Source organism: Emydura macquarii, unplaced genomic scaffold (genome assembly GCF_026122565.2).
Source record: "Emydura macquarii macquarii isolate MOO-44397 ecotype Brisbane River unplaced genomic scaffold, CSIRO-AGI_Emac_v2 contig_3530, whole genome shotgun sequence".
Lineage (NCBI taxonomy): Eukaryota > Metazoa > Chordata > Testudines > Chelidae > Emydura > Emydura macquarii.
In genome coordinates, this window is record NW_027133667.1 from 5,503,067 (window position 1) to 5,528,699 (window position 25,633).

General features: G+C 46.1%; 1 protein-coding gene and 1 long non-coding RNA gene across 2 annotated transcripts in view; both read right to left on the minus strand.

Moving 5' to 3' along the window:
* CHRM2 (cholinergic receptor muscarinic 2) overlaps window positions 1-17,672 on the minus strand; it is a 137,106-nt gene extending 119,434 nt beyond the window's left edge. The window contains exon 1 of the mRNA XM_067536048.1: window positions 17,541-17,672. The gene's annotated coding sequence lies outside the window, so the exon portion shown is untranslated. The remainder of the gene's footprint in view (window positions 1-17,540) is intronic.
* On the minus strand, window positions 3,721-6,977 carry LOC137145384 (uncharacterized). Its single transcript, XR_010917646.1, has 2 exons — window positions 6,727-6,977; window positions 3,721-4,220 (listed from the first exon to the last, which is right to left on the minus strand). It is a non-coding gene; the product is annotated as an uncharacterized lncRNA (long non-coding RNA).
* Window positions 17,673-25,633: the final 7,961 nt, after the last annotated feature.

Consider the following 25,633-nt stretch of genomic DNA (forward strand, 5'->3'; position numbering starts at 1 on the left):
TGAGCTAGCTAGAGAGAGCCTGATCTTGCTACGTGCATACAGGAAGTCAGTGAGGGCTTTGCCAGTGAAAGGACTGTAGGACCAAACCCAAAGCAGGGGTGATATTTATATCATCAGATGCCCAAACAAACTCCCATTAATGCCACTAATTTGTAAATTTACTAAAAACAAAGACCAGACATTTTTTAAGATGCTGCACAATTCATATCATACTGCAATGAAAAACAAACACCACATAGCCCTTTCCCCTTCCAGCCCACCTACATATACTCTAAAAAGAGAACGTGGCGAGATCATTCACCCTAGATAAACACTTCCACCATAAAATAGGGGTTCCATTACGTACCGGCAGCAGCACAGAAATGAAAGCGGCTGATGGGCTGAGCATTGTTAGCTTGATGATTTGAGATCCCAAGTGGACCTGCAGTATAAACACCAATGTGACTACTTGCGAAGTGACCCTCTCCTTGTGCTTAAGAAATTTACAAAGCATAACATTCACGGTGACGCCACAACCTACCAGTGTCACAAGCAACGCCTCCAGGCCGAGAAAGTGGCTCTCTCTATAGGTTGCCACCTCATCCTACCTTCCCCTCATCCCTGAAGATTCTGCTACCCTCCCCCACCCATCTCACTCCCCAACTCCCTCGGCGCCTCACTACCTCATATCCCAGTAACCATACTGCTCGCCCCAGAGGAATGAATTAGACTCCTTCAGAAACACACTGAAGCTGTCCTTTAACTAGCCAGAGGAGTTTACTGTGGATCAGCTCGAGGCCTCATCTGAGATCATGATGACAGAAAAGCTCTGGCAGACCAAGAGATAACAGTTTTTAAAACCTGTGCCTTTCTATGCTCCAGACAGGGCTATAGTCCCTATCGTTGTTTAGGGAGATTGCTGTCCCCCAATTGGTGCTCAAAGAGTCATGAAATCAGATTAAGACACACACACACTAACTGCCCTATGGCAGGACAGAGCTCTGCAGAAGAGAGCAGAAGATTAAAACAATACACAGGAGAGAGTCGGTGAGACAACTGCAGAGCGTGTCCATGTAGCCTGTGAAATAACTAATCATTACACAGTACAGGGTAATAATCATTTCTTAACGCTGCAGTGCAGGAACCCAGCTTCATGGCAGTACACAATGGGCTGAAGAGACGGAGAGCTAATTAGTGCAACAACAAAAACAAAGTGGTGTGATCCCCACAGAACAGGTCTGAGTGGACCTTCAAAATAAATAATTGATTCCTCCTTATTTACTCTCTCTCTCTCTCTTTCCTGGTTATGTGCTAAACTGTATACATTCCTTCCATCCTGTCTTTTGTGTTTTATTGCTCCTGCTTGATTTAGTGAAGCAAGAAGACAAAAATAAGTAAAACACTGGTACTGAGCTTCTGCTATGTAATAAAAAAGCTGGAAGTAGCCTCCTGAAACCACCTCCTCATTCTCATTGCTGTCTCATATTCAAAACTAACAATGTGCGAGGAAACAGGCCAACAAAGAAATCTTTGGGGGAAGTGAGCGTTTGAGCTCTTCCTTCATCCCACCCACTGGCCTAGTTTGAATTAAAGTTGAACTAAAACTTTTTCCCTGCTAAGAAATGCAAGCACTTACAGTACAGCAGCACAGCAGAGCTGCTTTGCCTTCATTCCTCACACTGCTTTTGATGCCAGTGTTGCCCTTGCCTGTTGCAGCAGGAACACCGACAAATGAACCCCTTTCTTAGCAGGGAAAAAGTTTTAGATCAACTTTAATTCAAATTTAGCACATAACCAGGAAAGAGAGAGAGTAAATAAGGAGGAATCAATTACTTATTTTGAAGGCTGTTGCCTCGTGTGTCATACAGTGACTTCATTCTAGTGAGGAAACACAGCACTCTGAACTTGGGTCCTGCTTGCTGGCAAGTGGAAGAGGAACTGATATTCCAACTGTCCTTTTGAAATAAAAGTCAGTCCCTGTCCAAATACCGGACATGAGAATCCCTAAACTTTGCATGGAGGTGGGGTGTCAAACTATCTGAATCTAGGTCCAAGTTTTGCAAATCATCTGGAGATTTATGATGAGCCAAACCAAAGCTCTGAGCACCCCCAACGTACAAGGGTTTTGAAAAACAAAACCCGTGATCCACAATAGCCTGTGTCTTTATAACAGCCAAACCAACCCCTCATCACTGGGCAACAATAGATTTGAACCAACAACTGATCAGCAGCACGCTAGCACAGACCTCTGCCAGTTGAGCGAACAATGAAATCTTTGTTCCAATGAAGTCACTGTATGACACACTAGGCAACAGCTTACATAAACACCACTAAAAGTTTTGAGGATCAGAATCTGGTCTTGCTGAGCCGATCACTATTTATATATTTCTCTGTCATTTTTTACAGCTACACTTTTTGTGTGTGCGCTAGAGCTGGGTCCTGCTAGGAGATGTTGAGCACCTCTGAGGAGCATTCTCAGCTCCTACTGAAGTCTATGGGCCTTCTTTCCCACTGATTTCAAAAGAGTGGTATCTGACCTGATGACAGTTGAGAGTACTCAGAGCCATCCAGGAAGTGCTCAGTACCTCACACGAATGGATACTTAGTGATTTTATTTATTGATTTTAATACTTTTCAGTTCACGCATTACCCAGCTAAAATTTGAAAAGTGGTATATTGAAACATCCATCTTGGTTTCTTCCCTCCCCATCTTCTTCCCTCGAAAGAGAATGTCATTCAAACATTTGTCAGAAGAACACAGTGTTCCCCCTCCAACTCACAGTGGCTCGTAACAGCATTTTATCATCTGTCTGCAAAGTTCTCACTAGCTTCAGAAACTCACAAAAATCAGCACTGCCCCTAGAATAAGGGATGCCCTGCTAATCAATGCACAGTGGGCCTGGTTTTCCACTACTTTACACCTTCATCTACAGCTGTGCAAAGCAGGAGTAAAATACTATCAGATGGGAATGGCAGCATGTCACACCCACTTCACACAGATGTGAATGACTCAGAGGCAAGACAGTGGGAGCCGGGCCCATGTCACTATTACTACTTTGTTCATCTTTAAAAGGGTGTGGCCAAGGTTTTCAAAAATTTTTGCCTAAAGTTAGACATCTAAATCCATAGTTAAAGTACTAAAAAGTGGCTTGATTTTCAAAAATGCTGAGTGCCCAGAGGTCTCCTTTTAAGTAAGTAGGAGCTGCTATGGGTTCAGCCCTTTGGAAATTGAGGCCATTTATTTAGGTCCCTAAATATGAACTTAGAGAAGTCTAACTGTAGACACCATTTTTTGAAAAATTTGGCATCAGTTTATTTCAGAGCTTTTCACTTCCCCTTTAAATTCACGTTCATTCACATCTTTAAATTGGCATGAATATACTGTACAGATCACTCCTGAATGAGTCAAGGAATGACTGTGATTCACACAGGACCGATGATGGCCAATTTGGCAAGATGCTAGCTTAGGCAGCTTCTTAATGTCCTGATGTTCTGCTACCTGAACACATTAAATGCATCAGCAATGCAGAGATCGTTTTCAAAAAACACCATCCATTGTGTTTTCAGCTTTGCTTTTTATTTAAGAAGTTTGATTCTTTAAAAAAAAAAAAAAAAAAAAAAAGACCTGCTATTTACAAACAATAGCCCAAATCCTGAAGCCCGCTTACATAGCAATACGGGGCGTATGACCCCCATCAGGCTGCATCGACTTGCTACGCTTGATTTGGAATGACTCCAAGGACTATCAGCCAGGTGAGAAGGGGAAGGAAGGGACCATTGCTCCCTCTGCAGTTGGGAGGGGAGGATCTCCTCTAAGGGAGAAGAAATTATGCGAAGGAGCAGAATTCCCTGAGCAACCACCTCCCACTTTTACAGCTGTGCAAAAGCCTTTCACAATAGCAGTCCATGCATTCCTCGCATTTTTTGGGTGCAGGGACTGCTTGATCATGCTCTGACACAGGTAGCAGGATGCTAAAAAGAGGGCAGGGAGGAGGCAGGCCTCTGGCCTTCCCTCTCTCTCCACACTGATCCATGGACACTCCAAGACAAGAGGCTCAATGTGAAAGTTAAAGGGCTCTGTGGCATATGGGGGTGCAGCTGCATAGATAAGATTGCAGTTTCAAGCCTCTAGACAGTGAAAGGCAGGACCACATACTGGAGCTGGCCGTGTGGTACTGCATTGACTCTCCTGGAAGCCACATGTGTGTTATGGTTCTTCCTTTGTTCCGAGTGAACAGGCTCTAGAAATAAATATAAAATCATTCCTTTTAATTTCATTGAGGGGCAAGAGGGTTAATTAAATTGCTTTTAAAATATCTTGTGCTTCTTTTGGTGACCTTCCACCCAAGGATGACAGCAAGTGCCTGACGCGCTGCCAGATTAAAGCTAATGCCAATGAAGAGCGCTGTCAGAGGAGCACAGTCACATACACAAATATATATCTATCCATTCTAGATATGTACTGCTGACAAGGATAGGGACTGAGACAGCAATTCCAGAAGTGAATAGAAAGATTCTCATTGTCTCCAATGAGACTCGGAGCAGGCCTATAGTATACAAGTATGTTTTACAAGCAATAAATCAGAAATGTTTTTAAAGTTGCTTTATTTTTTGTTTATAGAGGTTCAAACCAAGCTCAGAGCCCTGGCATTGCATGAAACATTTCCTGTCCCAAGAGATTACAATTTAATAGGCAAGTCAAACTATGTGAGAAAGGAAATGTCATTACCACAATTTACTGTTAGGAAACTGAGGCATAGGGTGATCACATGACTAGCCCAGGGTGACACGGGAAATTTGTGATAAATCCAGGAATTGAACCAATATCTCCAAAGTCTTAATCAAGCACCTGAACCACAAAACCATCCTCCCTCAGTTTAATTAGTCTGCTTTCCATTTCTCCACTTACTAAACCATTAAAAACCTTTAAATAAAACTATTTGGTACTTCAATTGCCAGAGTCATGGTGCCAAAGAGTAACACTATTTGTATGTGGATTGTTTTAGGCCGGATATTTTATGTCCACCTGTCCCTCATCACTGAAAACGTGTTCCCTGACTCTTTCCAGAGGTAAGAAATTCATTCATTTTTTCTGAGCTATATCAAAGCACTTTTATATTTTTATTTCCTTGCATTTATTGCTTCACAGTTTTAAAATAAATAATAATAGGTAGGATTTTCCTCTTAAGGAGCTTCTCCTGATGTCAAAACCTCTTGGTAAAATCCTCTAAGTTCACTCCCAGGGTACAAGGCTGTGAAAGTTACCATGAAAATGAATCAAACCCTCATTTTAATGAGAGCTTAACAGCGAGCCCTTCACGTGTTCTTTCCCTCTAATGACAGAAGTGTGTTTATCACAGATGTCAGAAGAAAAGTGGTAACTTGTTCCGACTTCCTCCTCTCCTATCACTGTACCTCACGTGAGTGAGCTGTTACATGTTTGGGAGGAAGGAAAAACTATCACAAGTGAAACACCCCCACTTACATCCTCCCTGCTCAAGCTCCAACACAGGCCCTCAGCTGACTGCAAAGCTGTGACATTGTCAGGTTAAATATAGGACATGGTTTGGCGAGGGCCGTCTCTTTCATATCATTCATGTTCTGACAGCTTTCGCCGGCCAAGAATTCACTGTTAGAAACATAAAAGTGAATTTAGGCCTGGTGAAAGATGCCAGAGTGACAGATCTGGGGACCAAAGCCTTCAATTTAGTCACAGCACAGCCTGGGAAACAGCAGGGCAAGCTTCTCCTGCACCTGTTCCCTTCCCCTAAAGCTTTTCTTCCCTTAACCATGACCTGGAGCGGCTGTTTTTAAATGCATTGAGAGGCTCATTGTCTGTGCCCTCGTTCTAGCCTCAGCCACAGTGCTCAGACTACCAATGCAGGGCCTGAGTCACTATTGCCTTGCACCTTGTGTAGTAATTTACACCTGTGGAAAGCAAGCATAAGACACGATGGCCTGAATTCTCCTCCCTGGCAGAGCTCTGCTTGGCACTAGGGGAAAGATGGAGCTGTCAGGGAGCTGGTTGTGGCTCCCCCATCCTGTGCCATGGGTCTTGGAACGCACTAGAGAAGGTGAGGAGAGCTACTCTAAATTACCCCAATGATACAAGGTTCCCAAGTGACCTTAAATAACTTTACACCGGTAGAGGTTAGCAGCACAGCTGCACTCTGGCATTCCCCGACTCCATCCCTGCCTCCACAACATCAGGATTCAAAAAGCCCTTTCTTGGTGCCTGTGAAAGGGATTCACTCACTGCAGGTGCACCTCTTTGTGGCTGGGTCTAGGAAATAGCTCTTGCCTTATCTGGTGCCCCCTTCTCTTGGTTGCTCACACTACCCCCTCTCTCTCAGTGACTCAGCCCTTCAGCCAGATATTTCTATAGTTCTCCCAACTTCCAGGGTAACAAAGTCCCACCAGGCAAGCTGTTCGTATGCCACCTCAGGTAGTCTTCTGTTCTAACTCCTGGTCCTGTACCAATTGGCCAGTGGCTAGCAGGCCAGATCCACTCTCTATTCCACATTCCAGCCCACAGACTCTCTGGCTAGCAACCTAGTTCTGCTCAGTCTCAGACCTTGGTGCTGTTTTCCTGGGCTCCTTCCTACCCCATTTCTCAATCTCCTTACCTATCTCTGGGTTTACCTCTAGAGCTTCCTCTGCTCCCATTAGTTACTTCACCCCCTCCTGGCCTCTTGTAAGACTACCCACTTCAGGGCACAAACAGGATTTGTTTTCCCCCTAGTCTACCTCCTTGTCTCTGGCCAGCTCCTTTCCTTCTAAGGAGAAACTGCAGATCTCCTCCCTGCAACCACTTCCTGCTCTCACTTCCTGGCTTTATCCTATCCCAGCTCTTCCCCCAGCTGGGCTTCATCTGTCATAAGGCCCTATCAGTCCCTGGTTCCCCTGCAGCTGCAGCATCTAAGGTTAACTAGCCCCACCTGGAACACATTAACCCAGTTAGGCCTTGTGTGGGGTGGACACCCCATCACAGTACCTGAGATGGTTCTTTCTTGGAACAACTAGCCTTACAGTATATAAAACTGTTCTCGTCTTAAGTAGCACAGAGGAGTTGGTTCACGAAGTAACTGTAGCTGAGCCTCAAATGAGTAAAGACCACAATATAAATGAGTTTATCATCAGCAGGAGTCATTCAAAAAATTAGCTCCATGACAGTATGTTTAAAAAGCAGAGGTTAAAAAAAATTAAATAAAAAAGAGTAAGCTGGTTAAAGACCCTAGAGTCAAAAATAAGGAAATTAAAATCTTTAGACTCAAAATCGAGGTACTTAAACATACCATTTTTGAATCAGAGAAGACAGAAATGCACTAAACAGAAAAGAATGAGAAAAGCAAGGAGAAAAATGAAACACTTAGTTAAATGGCAAGATTCAAGAGATTATTTGAGCCAAAGAAGTAACTTTCAGGAAGTGAAAATCCATCCTACTGAAGCCAAAAATAAGGAACATAAATTATAGCTAGAAATGTGTCAGATGGAAATTAAGAGGGATAAGAAAGTATTTGATGAGCAAATACACAAAGATATTCTTTAAGCATATTAAAATCAGGAAGACTGCTAGAGAACTTGTGGGTCTGCTGAACTACCGGGAAGTAAAGGGAGCAATTAAGAAAGAGAAAGACATTGTAGAGATGCTGACTGATTTATTTGCATCCTTCTTCACAACAAAAAGATGTTGCAGTGATGTCTACAGTGGGCTTAATCTTTTCAGGGAAACAAAGGAAGCAAAAACTATCATATTAGAGCTGGGTAGAAATAGTTTTCCTGTTCTGTTAATATTTTTGAGTTTTTGAAATTTTTCTCAACCCAAATTGGGATGAAAAGTCAAAATTTCCAAAAATATTTGTTAACTAAAAAAGAAAAAATATAACTTTTTCATTTTGGGTCAATCAAAACAGGATTTTTTTCAATAAATTTGAAATGTTTCACTTTGATTTTCATCTTTTTAAATTTTAGTTCCAGTCTAATTAGCTTAAATTTCAAAATGAAGAGTCATTTCGAACTGGAAAACTAGATTTTTTTTTAATGTCAAAATGAAAAATGTCAACAACTTCAGAACTTTTTTCTCAGCATTTTTTCAAGTCAGGAAATTTGTCAGACCCACCCCTGTTTTGCAAAAAGTTTCAGATATGACAATTTAGCATTTTGCCAAACAAATGATTTGTTGAAAAATGTCTAGCCACCTCTATCTCAGATATTCAGGTGTTAAGAAGAAGTGCTGGAAGAAACTGATAAACTAAATATCAGCATTGTCACAACAACTGAATGGTTATACATCCGAGAGTTTGAAGGGCATTTCAGAATGAAGTGGCTGGGCTGATAACAAAAATATGCAATCTCTCATTGGAATCGGATACTCTGTAGAAGTACTGTGGGACAGCAACCATTGTACCTGTGTTTAGGAAAAGCCCTGGGTGATTCTAGGAATTATAGATCAGAGAACTTAACTTCATTACCAGGTACACTGGTTGAAACAATAGTCAAAATTAGAATTATAAAACATCTACATGAACACCAAATGAGAGAGACAAACCAGCACAGCTTTTATAAAAGAAAACTATGTTTCTCATATATGTTTTAACAAGTCAAAAAGACCACAGATAAAGGAGAATTGACTGATATAATTTTGTTTGAACTTTCAAAAAATCTTTGACAAAGTCCCTCCCCAAGAAGCTGTTAAGGAAACTAAGGAGCCATGGGGTGAGTGGTAATGTATAGTCATGAATTAGAAACCGGTTAAGAGATTAAAAAAATGACTACGAACGAATGGTCTATTTTCAATAGAGTAGAAGGTTAAGAATAAGGTATCCCATGGTTATATATTAGAAACAATACCGTTTATTAGTCATCTGGAAAAGTGAGAGAACAGCAAGGCTGCAAAATTTGCAAATACAATTATTTTGGTTAAACAAGACTAGAGGAGACTAAGAAATTTTGGAGGGAACTAACCAAGTTATGTGACTGGGCAGTTACGATAACAAACTAAATGCTGTGTTGACTGGTGCAAGATAATGCACATTGGAAGGAATAATGTGAAATATTTCATACATCTTAACTGCGTTCTAAATTACTTGGGACCACTCAGAAAAAGGGCTCAGGAATTATTGTGGACAATTCAGTTAAAAGCCTTGCTAGATGTGCAACAACGGTCAAACAAGAAAAAGAAAAAATATAGGATGTTTAATGAATGGAATGGAGATTAATACAGAAAAAAAAAGTCATTAAACAAACCACCCGTGTTCAGTTCTGGTCACCTTATCTCAAAAAAAGATGTAGAAGTAACAGAGACGTGATTAGAAGGATGGAAAAATTTCCATCTGAAGAAGGACTTAAAAAACTGGGACTGTTTAGTTGAGAAAGAAGAAGAAAAGGAGACATGATAGGGATAAACCAAACAATGAATGATCCATTTTGGATCAGTCAGGCTCTCCTATTTTGGCCCTTTCTCATAGCAGAAAGGGAACATGTAACAATATTGGAAGGCAGCATATTTAAAATGGATAAAAAAGTTTTGTTTTGGGTATTTTTACATAATACATAATTGACCTGCTGAACTCATCATCACATGACATCACGGGGGCCCAGAGTTTAATGGGAGTCAAAACAGGATTAGCTGCTGATATGGATAATGAGAATATCCACAGTAATATTACAACGGAAAAGGGTTTTTGGTTGGTTTGCTTCTTTAGAAGGGATATGAACCCTCATGTTCCAAAGGCATAAACCAACCACTAGCTAGTGGGTATTAGGAAGAAATTTCCTTTATGGGCAAGTTCCTGCATAATTGACTACTGTGGTGTTTCTTGCATCTCCCTCTGAAGCATCTGGAGAAAAGACTCTGGACATGATCAACCAGCAGTCTGACTTAGTGTTGCAATTCGTGTGTTCCTATGGTCCCTGACTGAACAACTGAAGACTTTTGACAGAGAGAATAATGAGTCATGAACAACAAATAATGCACTTCCAGTTAATTATTCATGCTAAATTCAGGAAATGTTTGAGACGAATGCACATTTTCATGAATAAATCTTTGGTCACCCAATACTCACAAACAAGGAATAACATAGCCTCGCAAATAATAGTGGAATGAACTTGCCACATTTATTCATTAAAATATTTGTGAAATGTTTTTAATACACGGCCAGTTCTAATTCTAAGTGTGAGGTTGCCCAATGAAAGGGATCACCAGCCCCTATTCTCTGTATTATGTTCCCATGGAAATTAACTGGGTAAATATGAGTTAGATGGGTTGGGAGAAAGAGACATTAGAAAAGCTTTTGTAGCGTTTGAGGGGAAAATTCATTAGTCTCTAAATCAGAGGAATACACAGCTTCTGACTGAACAAAGCTTTGTTACTTTCATGGTCAACATGTGTTGTTTTTCATTCCTCACACGCTGAAATAGATTAAAAAAGATGAAGGGCCATGTCGTCAGACAATGTAAATCAGCATAGCTTCATCGAAGTCAAGGGAGCTATACCCGTTCGAGCTCGCTGAGGATCAAACCCAAAGAAATTAGAGAATGAGGAGGTCTTTGACTGTTTGTCTTTACCAAATCATTTTATTTTTTCTTAGTGTCAAGGAGTGTTTTTCACAATAGTTCAAGACTAGACAGACCTATCAGGGCATCGTATCTAGCTCTCTGTTAGATGTACCCATCTCTAACTGTTGGGTACATATGTTGTATTAGGAAGCATTCTCTATAAAGTGCTTGATAGACACAAGATGAAATTTAGTGGACCTTGATTCCACCCTCTCTGGTCTTAAAATCATGCTACTGGTGGAGATAATTGTGATAGAAGTGTGAGGTGAGACATCTGTTTGAAACCCATGCTGATCTGCAGCATTGCCTGCATCGGACACAAGCGGTGTTAGGCACAAAGAAAGATACAGCACTGAGGGTAACACTGTCGGTCCTAGTTACTGCAAACTCTTGTCTGCCAACACCAGCTCCTACACCCACTAACTAGTATCTTTAAACCTGAGCAAGGAGAATACATGGAAAAGGCCCTGCAAAAAAGGTCTCGGTCTGCTAATCCAACTCTTAGGCCAGGATTCATCTCTTGATTCTGCTGGCTCGTGTCAGTTTGAACAGAGGCTGGAAAGCAGGAGTACAGTGACATAAGCCACCTATCACCCTCATTCTGCCGGGGATTCAGAGCTAAATGATACAGCCCAAAAGCACACAAGGTTTGCTTATGAGGTGGGGGGGGCCCTAGGACCAGATAGCTGATTCATTGCATCTCCAGGGCACCTCCCATCTGAGAAATGGTATGGAGGCCTAGACAGAACTGTAAGCTGTCAAGACAGACAGGATCTCTTGGGGAGGATGGAAGAAATACTCAGCGGTTTAATTCCCCTTAGGTACAGCTGTTTCCACAGGTGCAGAGGAGATGGGGAAATTTGCAACTTGGTGCCCAGGGGAGTGAATCTGCTTTTATTATTTATCAATAGGGTTTGAAAACACCACCATGTGATGTTAGCATTTAAAACTACAAGCATTTGAAAAACAACTCCTTTGCCATCCAGCAGGCTGTATCTAGGCTTCAACTATGCCTTTTGACCTTCCTTAGCCTGATTATTGCTACCCACCCATACATGTACCATGTACAAAAAATACATGATAAGGCCAACATTGTCAAAAGCATTCAGTAATTTTATGTGCCTCAGCACCTTTGAGAATTTGGCCCCAGGTATCTCAAGTTAGACAGCCAAAAATGAGGCTCCCAGAGTTAGTAAATAAATGACTAATATAGACCCCTTCACCTCCAATTACCTCTTACCTGCTCCTCTGGAGTTCTACATGCTGTTTAGAATTTGATGCCTTAACCTCCAAGACCATAAAGTGAGATCAGCTGGGTTTTTAGAGAATTCACTGCAGAGGAAAGAACTGATTGGAAACAGACAGCAGATGGAGACAAACCTACCTCATTCTGTTTGCTTGCCCTTCTTCACATGGACTGCAGAGATATCAGACAACTGTCTCTAATGTCTCCTGGTTTATCTTCATGCCACACAGATTCAATGCTCTCCCTTTTTGCTACTGTGAATGATTCATAGCAGAAGTGTTGAATCAGAAATCTAGGGTTATAGAAAAACTGTACATAAGATGACAAAATAAACTCCGCAGTTCTCTGCACTAATGTTTTTGTATGGCATGTTTCTGGATGCTTTACCCATATCTGGGCCTTGGCAGACTATGAAGCGCAGAGCTGGGGTGTAAGGGGCAATATCTAGGTGAGAAGGGTTAGGTATTGCCCTGACTGGGATTCTAAGAACACTGTGCTTGATATTGTTTTCATCTTCAAATCACTTCACAAGCATTAATTAATCATTATAATGCACCCATCCCGCTCAGTATGTATGTGATATTATTAACCTCCACTTTAGCTGGGGAAACGGAGGCAAAGAAGCTACGTGACCATGTGAGTCTGTGGCACAGCCAGGACTGGAACTGGCTTATTGTCTTGTACACAGACCACCTGACTGTGCTTCATCCGCTGCTATACTGCGACTGCAGATACAAATATTAAAGTGGCCTACAGAACCCCGTGGAGGGAGGCGCAGAGGACAGCCAAAGGCCTAGCACTGGAAATAAGACAAGTGCAAGAAATTATGCAGGATAGCTCAAGGGACAGCTGTGAGACTGAGCAGAAAAGACTCACTAAAGAATGATCAGCACCTCTTACTGTTGATAAATGTATAGGAGTAGGTACTTAAAGCTTTGTGGTTCTTTCTGGATCAGATGCAACGCATGCAGATTCGCTTCCTCCAGCTATGACTTCCTCATTTCTTTGTGGAGACCCGCCCCTTCCAAGGGAGGAGGGAAAACTGACTTTTTTTTCATCCTCTGTCATTTTCCCCAAGAAAAGAAATCATCCTCTGAGCAGTGCCAAATGCCCACCGAAGGCAGAGATCTGGGCGAGTTGTTGGCGATAGGGATTGAGAAAACAGGTAGTTGCTTTTGCTAAGAGCCTGAGTTCAGCTTCACTCCTGCATCCTTCTCATCCACCCAAATTGCACACCAGAGGTGCCTCATCTAGTTGGAGATCAGGTATATTTTGAACTTACGATGTCTGTAGTAGCTTAGTTCTCAGCACACCAGGAGGTGCGCGTTTTGCCTACCTACTTCTGGAGGTCAGTTCCCAGAGGGGATGTGACCAAAGGCCGCTTCCAAGCGGTATTCTCCTAGCCTTTCTCGGGCACTAGAGGGCGCTGCCATTTGGGAATCTGCAAGTGAGAGCAAACTCCCTTGGGATTCGGTTTCACCTCAATTGAACTCACTCTCAGAGAGGTCTTGATTTCCTTCGGTGAGGATCTGTTTCATTAAGACTGAGCTTTCCGTGTTTCCTGTGCCGTATTGCTATGGAAACAGCACCGAGAAAGAGTATTATGTATGTAGGTCATAATATCAATGAAGATGAGAAAGTTTGGGAGGATGGGGGGTAACTGGAGGGAAGGGAGGGGCGCTCACATCCAGGGAATAGGGACGGTAAACTTAAAACAGGCGGAATGATTCAGACATTGAGCAACACAGATGTCGATCCAGACCAGAGTGGGAAAAACAAGGGCAGGGGTCGTGGGGGAGTGAACAGCAGCGCCTAAAACTGTCCATAGTTCCTAGATATTCGTTGGCACAAAGCAAGATGACTACGCGTCTCTCCCTTTACCTAGATTGGTCCCACAAAAACACACACCGCTTCCAACACACGCACTTGTGTCTAGACAGGACTATCCCACAGGCAGCACTTTTGGTTTAGGAAGGTGGTTCTCAGTCTGGGCAAATCAGCTGATGTTTTGGGGAAAGGCTTTGATTATGACTCTGGCATTGAGCACAGGACACAGTGAACCAATGGGGTTTTGACCCCCCCCCCCTTCTCCGAAGTAATGGAATAAACAGAAACGGGGCAACCAAAATGTAAATCGAGCCTATGGTGAGAAGTAATTGAGCAGCCGAGCTGCTGCCTGCAATGCAGAGTTGACAGGTAGGTCTCAGACAGAGCTAACGGGCCAGTTTAAATGTACCAGTTGGACTAGCCCAGAGTATGTGATCCAGTGTGAACGTACGTACTGCTTTTAAAGCACAACATGCAAACAGGAGAGTTAAGAGCTCGTGCAGGGGCAGGGCAGGATGGGGGAGGGAGGAAGCTGAGCCAAGCATAACAAAAAGAGTAGCCTAAAGAAGAGAGGAAAGCTTTCCTTGATCAGCATTACAAGGTTTATATGTGTGTCATCCGAGCTGTTTGTGTCACAAACCCTAAAACTGCGGCTGGCGTGTGCTTTCAGGCAGGGAGCACTCAGCTGAAATTACAGGCTTTGTAATGCCTTAAAAGCGTAACTGTATGCCTACTTGTGTAGATCAAACGTTAACCTCCCGCTTTTTGTTTCCACCCCACTGCAAGTACAGAATGTCAGGCGAGGGGCAGCCCCCTTGCCTCTGCATTTCGGAGGAGCAGTAGGGAGAGCTTCCGCAGGAGGAGGCTGACATAGGGACATGCTTTCTGCTTCTCTCTGCAAAGCCATCACTCGTTGGCAACCGACAGCGAGGAGGGAGTCCTAGCCCAAAGAGATTTCCGACAGGGAAACACTCCTCCAGTCCAGAAAGCGAACCCCAGTCCCTTCATCGAACCTGATCACAGGAAGTCCTAGAGAAAGGGTGGGGGAGAAAACCGACTTACAGATAGCCTGAAGGGGAGATCTATTACCTTATTCCTCTGTATAGTTTGGGCAATGAGGACCTGATCCAAAGCCCAAAGAAATAAATGGAAAAACTACCACTGGCTTCAGTGAGAGTTGGATCAGACCCTTATAAAATAATCCTGCCGTCCTCTCTAGGTGCGACACTTTCATCCTCGGGGTGCTGGCTTTTTTGCTGTGATAGGACACGTGGAAACAACCCCTCCCTTATAAGCACCTAGCACTCTGTTAACAGAACACTGTGTCAGGATGGAACCTGCTCTTTAGTCTTCTCTACCAATTCACACACACAGGGAAGTCTGACCTTGTCAGTTACATAATAGCTGTCATTAAGATCAGGCTGTTTGAAAGTCTTTAATTTGCTTGAATAGCAAAGCGAAGGGGGGAGGGAGGCCAGAAGGAGAGAGTTTTGTGGTGGCGGGAGGAGGGCAAGCAATTTAGGGCAGGAAAATGTGCCCCAAACCTAAGAATTTTAGCATGTCTCTTTTGAACCTCAGTTGTCCCCCGGGCTGTGGTAGGATGGGGTAGCAATCGCACTACGCTGGAAGGCTGTTTACATTGCTTTGGAATCAGTGGGTCTGATTTACAGCAGCCATATTTGGCTCGTTCACTTTTAAACTTGTGAAGTGTGAGCTCTACAGTTTGATTTCCTTTTCAGGGCTGCCCCCATCATACTTTCACCGGCAACAACCCCCCCTGCACCCTTCTTGTAGCTTTCTTTAGGGGAAGTAACTCGCAGGGACCTGACTTTTCGGTGACTGGCGAAAAGCATGTGTGCCGGCAAAAAGAGAAACCCAGCTGTGTGCATGTGGTATCGGGGATTTCCTCTCGCGGCAGCCAGGACACAGTGCATCAGCCTCATATTAGGGCTGCTGTAGCATTTGCACAGCGGGGCGTTTTGAGGAAGATGAGCCATGGGGGCTTTAGGTCTCGATGACTAGCATAGAAGGAGAAACAGGGGAATCTTGACACCAGTGGTGACTCGGTGTTTATATCGGAAGAGGTGATGGTGGGCCTTGTGGCAGGAGCGTATGTAGATGTGTGTGAGCCTTAGGGCTGAGGAAGGAGTGGGAAACCACTTGACTGATGGGCCAGAGAAACGAAAACCAAAAGCTATTATTTCAGAGGCGGATTTCCCCCGGAATTCCGGGGCTGAGACCTTACTCCCTTGTGACATGCATCTCTCCCTCTCCGGATACTGTGGAGTCACAATAAACACAAAACCACAGGGTCAGAGACAGCCTATTGGGAACATAGGGGGCAAAATCCTGCTAACCAAACTCTAACCCATTGGAATCAATGGGATCCGTCCTCTAGGGCTGAGAGAGCAGGATCTGGCCCCAGAGCATTCATTCCCTAACACTTCACCAGCTTGCCGGCTCAGACAAAAAACCAACCCGAAGGCTTGTGCGGGGAGCAGTGGTCTGCAAAGAGGTAACGTTCAGGTGGGACTGGAAATTGCCCATGACAGACAATATTATGACTGCTATGACAGGAGGCTTCTATACACTCTGCATTACAGTTCTGCCATTAGGTTGTGTCCCCCCCCCCCGGTTGTGTAGCTTCTCGCGCAATCCTGCCTTCGATGTGACCCACCACGGCATTAGAGACGAAGATGCACCATTAGAAGGTAGCGATTCTGGGCCTGATCCTCAGAGGAGGGGATAAATCCTCATAACCCCACTGACTTCATTGGACACAGCTCGATTTGCACCATCTGCGGAGGATCTGTATTGACCAGCAGATTATTCCTGGTGGGTTGCTCGTGCGTTTCGTGATCCCTCAAGCCGTTTCCCGCAATCACACCTTCGCATCTCGGACCTGCCTCCCTCCCTCCATCTCTCCCTGCGCCCTTCCTTCCCGCTGATCTGAAAGTTTTCAAGGTAGCATCTGCCACAAATACCCTGCGTGTCAACAGCCCCATTCACCCCACGCTCCTCCTCCCCCCCCCCCAACGCCCGCTCTGTGGGGCATTAAACAGAGTTGTAAGCGCAAACCACCAGCTCGGCACAACCAGGGGAAACTGAGGCTGGGTGGGTCATAAACGAACTGGGGCGATCGCCTCCCCACCCCCAACGCAGGCGGGTTTTAAAGTCCTCGGCACCAGGCGCGTTACACTGATCCCAGCTGCGTTTCAGCTGGCGGGGTGACAGACTGAACGTAAGGCTTGTCTGCAAGTGTGTGGGCCGTCTCGTTTTCCAAACGCCAGCGAGAGGGGACGGCATGGGATCGCCTCCTCTTCCCACAACCGCTTCTCCCCTCCCATCGCCTGGCAAATATTTGCTACCTTCTTTTAACCCTCCTCGGTATTAAAGCAAGATTCCTCGGATGGGAGAGGGCAGGATCGTTAACCACCAGGTGACGCGTCTCAGGAGGGGCGAATAAGCATGTTCCGTCTCTAGACGGGGATGAGAAATGGCCCAGACAATGCCACTCTCTGCGGGAATGCAGCAGTTACATAAAAAACCTGCGGATACTTCTTTAAGTTCTGTAAGGGGGTGACTGCGCCTCTGGCTCCCTGCCATGCCCTCTTAGCCCAGTTCCTAGGATTATCACTCTCCGGATCATTCAGGACAGACCCTTCGCCTGTTTGATCCAATTGCTGCCCGTTAACCCTCTCAGCTACTACCCCCTTCCGGCTCTGCCCATGCCCCAGCCTAGTAGGAAAAGTTTCCTTTTGCAAAACCAGTTTTTCGACTGGGAACCGAAATACAGGATTTATAAAAAAACCAACCCCCCCTTGTGCGGGCTTTCTGGTGACAGCAGCGGCTGAATTGCAAGTCAGCCCACCCAGGACACATGCCGAGAAGAAAAGACAGAGAGTGCCCGTCGATACAGAGCGATCCGTACCTGTACTCCGGGTCCAAGCAGTTGCATCGCATGCCGCCGCAGGAGAGGTGTGCGGGAAAGGCGATGGGGAAGTCCAGCCAGGTCTGGAAGCGAAGAGCAAGCGGCACCCAGTCAGAGTCCGGCGGCAGCCTCTTTATCTTTCCCTGCCATATCTTCGCAAGGGGGGGGGGGGGAGAGATTACTTGGTGCTGTGGTACTGGGGGGGAAGAATAACAGTTTGGACAAGAGGTGGCATCGTCCGCTCTGCTCGAGTTTGTCACACACCCGCGCTCAGCGGCTGCTGGCACTGGGGAGCCTCTGCCCCCCGCCGCTCAGCCAAGTTGAATTGCTTGGAAGCGCTGGAGAGCGCCAGTGCGATCAAAGCGGGCTCCACGACCCAGGCAAGGCTGGAAGAACTGAACACAGCAGAGGCTGGGACTCGGAAAGCGGGTGGGTAACGATTCACTCTTCCCCCGGTGCTCCTGGAGCAACACGGCGCAGCTTCTGGCTTCGGAGGGGGAAGAAGCGCCGAGGCGCGTTTCTTCGTTACATGTCCTCGTTAGCCGGGCAGTGGGAACACTCAAGCGCCTCCCCTCGTGGTTTGGGGTGTCTGTTCGATTAGCTGCGACGGGCAGGCGATTTCTGCCGAGAACATGGACCATTTTCTTTCCATGTGACAGGATTAGTGGCTGGGGCAGGCTCTCCTCCAATGAGATCCGCACTGCTTTCTGATTTGGTGAATAGAAATCACCGCTGCTTCTTATCTCCCCCCCCCCCCGCTCCCCATCAGAAGTCTTTATCTACAATTTGCACATCAGAGCCCATTTTTTTTTTCAATTACCTTTCCCCCTTTTCTTTCCCCCTTTCTGTCTGGTTGCTTTTGCAATTCTCTGATAGCTGCAAGTCTTAACCGATGTATAGGGAAAAAAAGGAGATCTTGCTTTTAGATTATTGCAAACACATGCGTCTCCCTGCACTGAGGAGGGGAAATGTTATTACACTAAATCCAGTTTCGTTTTTTAAACAGATTATTGTGCTGAAATATTCATGGGATGTTGTTTCCTTGGCACAATGACAAACGAATTAGGGGAAGGAGATACATTCTGCGAACAACACTTAATTTGCCTTGGGTGTAAAGCCTTCTCCTTAATTAATAGTCATTAGGCGGAGAAGTGTTTACTTTGCTTTAGGGAACTTGCCAGTTCGTTGGAAATTTAGCTATAAACATCTTTTCAAAAAGTGTTTGTTTGCAGCTCTCGCAAACCGATATTGATTTGTATGGATTTGTTTCATGGGGCCATGACTTTTCCCTGCTGGGGGAAACGTATTAGGGTGTGGGGAACTAGAAGTGGGGAGGTAATCGGTTCCGTTATCCAAAGAAAAGTATCCTACATGATAGATCTGAAGGGCGACACACACACACAGAGTTTGTGAAGGTGACATCCGTTTATGCCTTGTTATGTGCCCTGCATTTTGAGAGTCTCGCCAATAATCCCAGTGTTTGCTATCAAATAGCTATCCCGGAGCTAGAACCACTGCTTTTAGAACACGATGCCGGCCAGGGTCAGGATGAGACAGCACAACTTGAACAGGCTACCATGCCTATTACCTAGGCCTGTGGATACATTATTTAAACCAGTATGAAACTGGTGGCCCAGTTCCCCCGTTCCAGAAGAGCCACACACTGGAATGGATGTGGTTCTCGGTGTGCGCTTGCCTGTTCTGCTAATCCATCTGCTTCACCAGACACCATGCACTAGTGAATTCAGATGATGCCTCTTTTCCTGGAAGTTTACCAAATACACCAGGACGTACGGAAAATGTGTAAGGGGACCGAGGACGAATGAAGACATCCGAAGTTATCTTATAGACAGGAGAATGTTTACCTGTGCATTCATTTTCCTTGCCCGGTTTTTGGGTGCTAACAACGCTATGGGTGGCCAAGGTGGTGGTGTTTAGCCCACCGAGGAAGTCACTGATTTTTGGATTTATACGGGTGTGGGCAGCTTTCAATCATGTCATCTGGCCGCACTGTCATGGGGGTTAACTGCTGCCTGATGCGGGAAGTTCTTTAGGTGTAAAATATAAAGCGTGTCAAGACAACCGGGGCAGATATTCAAAGCTCAGACTGCTTATGTTCTTATACCACCTAGAACGATTTCCTCTGGCCTTCACCAGGAATGTAAGATAGTTCTCAACGAAAGGGTTTGATTTTCTTCTTGCAGAGAACGTAATCAAAAGATCATTTAAATCAGCAACTTCAGTCTTCCCTTCGGCTTCTGTGGGCTTTGAATCAGGCCCTCGCACCGGTTTTATAACAGTGTAACTCCACGGAGACACTCTTGATTTACCCCAGCAAAAGTGAGAGGACAATCAGGCTCTAAAAGTACCCACCAACCCACATTTGCAACAGTCTTGTTGGTGTAAGAGGGCTATGGAAACAGATACACCAAAATCTTGAAGTCACACTAGCAGACTCAGAGACCTTGTCGCTTAGCATATTTTAAAATGCACTAATCAAGATCGTCATTAGGGTAAAACGGGAGAGTACACGCCTCTTTTTTTTCCCAGGTGCGTTGTGAAGGTTTGATTGTGCACATTGATTCCTGTGGAATTCATTAGAGTTCAATTATCATATGTACAAATCAGCCTTTCCTAGGGCGAGGCACATGAAGAGATGGGACAGTTATGGCCCAGTTTGAACTGTTCTCCCTCCTCAGATGTGGCAGTAGCATGGGTATGTTTCTTCCTTCATTTCATGAGAAGGAGAAAGGACTTTTGGGGGAGAGGACACCGCCCTTCTCCTACCTTCAGCCCCTCAGAAACACATTACTGCACAGGGAGACTTTGAACGCGGTAGCCAGCCTTCAGGCTAGGACTTTAGTGGCTCTAACCAGCAGCAGGAGGGGTCCCCAAGGCAATACTGATTTAAGTGGGCTCCTGTACCCAGTATCACAGCTCCAGCCCAAAGCTGAGATCTAGACACCCCGCGGCATCGAATTGGATCAGAGCCCTGAGTGACGGAAATGGAACCAAATGACACCCAAACGTGGCTTATTTCAGTTCAGTCCAACGCTCCTTCCCCAGAGAAAGAAACCAACGTTGCTGTAAACCGTAGTGTGTAAAAAGCCAATTCTTCGGGTTTTTTTCCCTGCACGCCGTGCCCAGGGAGTATTGAGACTTCTTGTTTCTGAAATGCATAGTATACAATAGTTCTTTCCCCAGGAAATTAGAGGGTTTCCCACCTCTGCCTTCAAACTGTATTCAGAACCGCTTTTAGCAGCCATATCTTGACGACACCCGGTGACGCTTTGATAAACAATGTCTTTTAAGTCTGACAGAGGATCTGTTAATGCAAACTCCTCTCTTCAAAGCAGGGAATGCGCTTTACAAACCGACTACAAACCGTTTGCTGCTGCCGAGTCTGAACTATTTAAAATGCAGAACCCTTTCTCAAACAAGCAAGGCAAACAAAAAGCCTAATAGCCTACAACATGTGAAACCGCTGCAGAGGGAAATTAATGCTAAGAAGCTGGGCGGGAGCAGCGCAGCGTGAAGCCGATATTTACCAAGGCCAGATTTATCTCTTCCCCCCCCCCTCGCACCCATGAGTTTAGGGGTGCTGCGGGTGGAGGAAATAAAGTTTGAAAAGTTTCAGTGACTGCACTGTTCCTAATACCTTTCACCTTCCAGAGGCCCTGTGATGTTGAGAGCAGGAGAAAAGGTCCCTTCCCCGAGGAGTTTACAATCTGGATAAATGCCCTGGGGATAAGGATGGAAGGGTGCAATGGGGTGTATTCACCGCGAAGACATTTTCACTGACCTCCCTAAGGCCTTTTTTATTTGATACCCCGCGGGCAGCGGGGGGATCCTGCCCAGTCCTCTCCGAGGTGGCAGCTCTTGCAAGATCGGAAGGAGGGTGTTTGCTGAAACTCTGCTCTACAGTGCATGGCAGCAATTCCCTCATTCAGCGCCTCCGGGCGCACTGAGAGGAAGACACAATCAGTCTTCAAGCCCTTCAGAGCCTGAAGGGAAATCACCCTGTCCTCAGGTCTGCAGAATAAAGCGCTCAGCTCTTACCGTGAATGCACACCGATACCCAAACAACAGGGCAACCTGCCTTTAAATGTAACATAATGTCACCCCAAGGACATCCGAGGAACCCCCGTCTGATGGGAAGTGCAGTGACTAGAGGGGAACGCAGCACCTTTCTCACCTGGCTTCCTCCCGGTTAACTAGAGGTACTGATGCATTAGACTATTCAACCCCAGATTGCGTGCAGGGAGCTGCGCGTTTACACTGAGGAGCTACATTCTGCTGGCCTCCCTCTCTCCTGGCGTCCCACCGCAATCGCCTGGAGGGCAGGATTTGCTCCTCGCTCTTTCTGCGCTAAAGAGGAACTTGTCCTAAACTTCGCCCGGACATTCTGGTCAGCCCGTTTGCGGGTCACCGCTCTGCTCCGGGCCTGAGACTAAACCCCTGAGCCCCGGTCGTGCATTGGTACCGTTGCACGGAGCGCGGCCATGCAGGCGACCGAGGCATGCAATGCACGCCCGGGTTGCCAACGCTTCCCTGGAAAGAGTCTGGGAGTTAAAAGCCGGGCGCCGATGACAGCAGCACGTAACACCAGGGGCAGGGAGTTGGCACTGCTACTCTCCAGTCATTTCAACAGCCGCTCAGTCATTCCTTCTGCAGGGAAACACAGGCTCGCCTCCAGCGAGCAGCGTCTCGAGACGCAGCGGGTCCGTGGCTGGAACTAGCTCGTGTCCTGACTGCTCGCTCACCAGTCCGGGGATGAGCGAGGACACCTGTGCTACCGAGGGGAGGGAGACTGGAACATTGGCTTCCCCTTCAGAGGCTCACTTCCCTGTCCCGTGTCTCTGTTGGAATCGGATCCTTCCTCCGGAGGCATGGAGACAGTAAATAGTCCTTTAACATGAGCAACGGCTCGGGAATTCCCACGGATCGCTTCCTTCTCCTTTAGGAAAGCAACCGGCTAGCCGCAAACTTCTCCTGGACCATCTGCTTCCTTGTAGGTTAAACATTTCCGCTACTGCGGAAGGAGAAGATTTCAGGCTAGGGTCTCCCATGAGAAGACCAATGAATAGAAAAGCGTTAGCCTTTCTCTGGAGAAATAAAAGGCTGGGTATGGACCCTTGGTCTAAATGCCTCGATCGCACCGTGTTTATTGTCTGACTGTCACACTGGATGCCAGGCAATGAAAGGAGGACCATTAAACTAATCCAGCCCCAGCTAAACCATCCTGTCCTATGGCAGAGATTATGAACAGAGGTCTCAGAGTAGCACCTGTAGCACTGTACTCACAAGCCGGCGGAAAACCATCCTAGCTTCTAACCTTCCAGCCACATTGCTCGAAGACCGAGCCCTGCAGTATCGTCCCCTACGGCAGATCTGAGAGGATACACAGTGGGTTATTTGTAGAGGATATTACAGGGCTGTGGTGTTCATCTAAAACGGATTTGTCACATGAGTTGTCTGCTATTTACCTTTCTCCGTGTCACCACGCGCGTTTAACTCCATCACCGACCTGCAGCCTTCAGACGGCTGATTTAAATGACCTGGGGAGACATGCAGGCTTTTGACAGAGGACAGTGCAACAGGGAAACTGTAAACGACAATCATGGTGCAAACAGCAGGGAGAGAGAAAGAGAGAAAAGGGGGGGGGGGAACAACCACAAAGTCAGTCTCCATGCAAAGGAATTATTAAAAGGCACTTACCCAACTGAAATGACATGCTCTAGCTGAACTGATGTTCATACCTTTAACAGATAAGGGCATATCATCAGCTGCCTATGTCCAGATCAACGTGTTCACATGAGCAAAGGAAAGTTAGATCTGCCGTGAGAAGGCACTGAATCATCGTGATATCGCAACCCAGGAGCTCGCTAGCTAGGGAATAGCATCACAGCTCCTGCCTCCCATCTGAAAGCACTGGCTCGCAGACAGCAAGGAGATACCTTGCTTTCCCCCACGCTAAAGGCATTAACTATTGAATCAGGAATAGACAATCACTAGTTTTCTTCCTTCCCTGACGGTTGTTTCCGAGACCCTTTGAGTCTCAGAGCCTGAGATCCTGGGAATCGGTAAAACCAGACTGTACCGATGACATTGAAATTCGCAGCGATCTGGGCTGGGGGTCAGAGGTTGGGGTAATTTTCGCAGCCAACCTGCTGCACTCTCCTTCCAAACGGAGTGGTGGCGAGCTGGACCAATGAACTCCAATGTATGTTATCAAGAGGATAAACTGTGTCTGGAAGAACGTGCCGCCGGGCACAGTGAGGATAAGCGAACAGGTCGGAAGCATTGCTAAATGAACGCTCAATGAGTGGGCCTGTCAATAAGCAGGCGTCTCTTTTGGGCGTCTAGGCACAGAGGACATTTCATGAGCTTTGCAAACACCAGAGGTTCCTAAGCGAAGGACTGCAGGTACCCGGACTTCAGACCCATCTGCAAAATAACATGTGTTTACTGAGCCACCAGGGCAATCTCATAAGATCACTGGAACTTTGCAAGGGTTTATGCCAATGATCGAAACAGTGGCTACTGAAAATGACCGGTCACACCACAGCATATCTTCAGGGCAGTCAGAAATATGCACACTGTGACCCTGCCTCTAAAAGCAAAGAGCAAGGCCGTACACTGAAGGTGCATGGGCTGCCTTTAGGGTGTGTATGTGTTCAAAGCACAGCCAGTCAGCTGGGGTTATAATAACCCGGGTCTTGCAGGTACCACACACCAAGTCCACTGAAGAGGCCGATGGTTTAATACAGTTCTCGCTGAAGCAAGAAGTTAAAACTCCTGTTTTCTTAGTTACTGCACGTAGAAGCACAAACCGACCTGACTTAAAACCCCAGCTGACCGAGTGCTTTTTGAAACGGACGTGCCTGCGTCAAGCGAAGCTTCAAGTCAGAAGCAGCTAAGTGGAGGTGAGGGCCAGAGAGCATCTTGAGCATCTCAGGGAAACCTGAGCATCTCAGGGAAAGCCTAGGGGATGATCACAACTTTACTAACCGCGTTCAGCACTCTGGACAGTTCAGTGCTTCTCAGCTCAAGCCCTTGGAGAGGGACAAGGGTTCTGTCTACACTGCAGAGTGAAGTTGATTTCTTTTACTTTGACTTTTCCCTGTCGAATTTTAGAAGTGGCAGGAGCTGTGATCACACCACGCTCCTTGCGTCAGGCTCTTGGGTCCCCACTCGCCATGCGTGGGTCGACGTTCAAAGCAGTGCACCATGGGTAGCTATCCCACAGTGCAAATAGCCATAGAGGCCTTTGGGAAGGTTGTCGTCCTCCCATGATGCAATGTTCTCCCTCCCCCTTCCTTCTTGTCCCAAACAAACTGCAAACACTTTTTTGTGCTGTTTTTCTATGCCACATGCATGCTGTTGCCGGAAAGGCATGGAGCCGGCTCAGCTCTGCACTATCATTGTGAGCATCACAAATACCTCATGGCTTATCGTACAGTGTTTTCAAAGGTGAGACAGGAGCTGCAGTGCAGAAAATAGCAATGTTACTGAGCCTGCCCTGCTACAAGCCAGAGAGCAGAACAATTCCCGTTTGCTGCAGGCTGTCACGCATCATTTTCCGTCGGTGGTGCTCTGCTTCTGGTCCTGGGAAACAAGCACTGACCGGTGAGCTCACATTGTTATGAAGGTGTGGGATGATGAGCAGTGGCTGCAGAACTTTTGTATGTGAAAGGCCACTTTCTTTGAACTTTGCGTGGAACCGTCCCCAGCCCTGAAACGCGTGAATACTTGCTTGAGACCAGCTCTGACAGTGGAGAAGCGAGTGGTCATCGCTCTGTGGAAGCTGGCAACTCCAGACTGCTACAAGTCAGTTGGGAATCAATTCGGACTTGGTAAATCCACCGTTGGAGCTGCTGTGATGCAAGTGTGCAGGGCCCTTAATAGACTTCTGCTACAAAGGTAGTGACTTTGGGAAATGTGCGGGACATAGTGGACAGGTTTGTCGCAATGGGGTTCCCAAAGATTGGGGGGACAATAGATGGCACGCATATCCCTATCCTAGCACCTGACCACCTTGCCACAGAGTACATAAGCCAGAAGGGATACTTCTCAGTGGTGTTGCAACACCT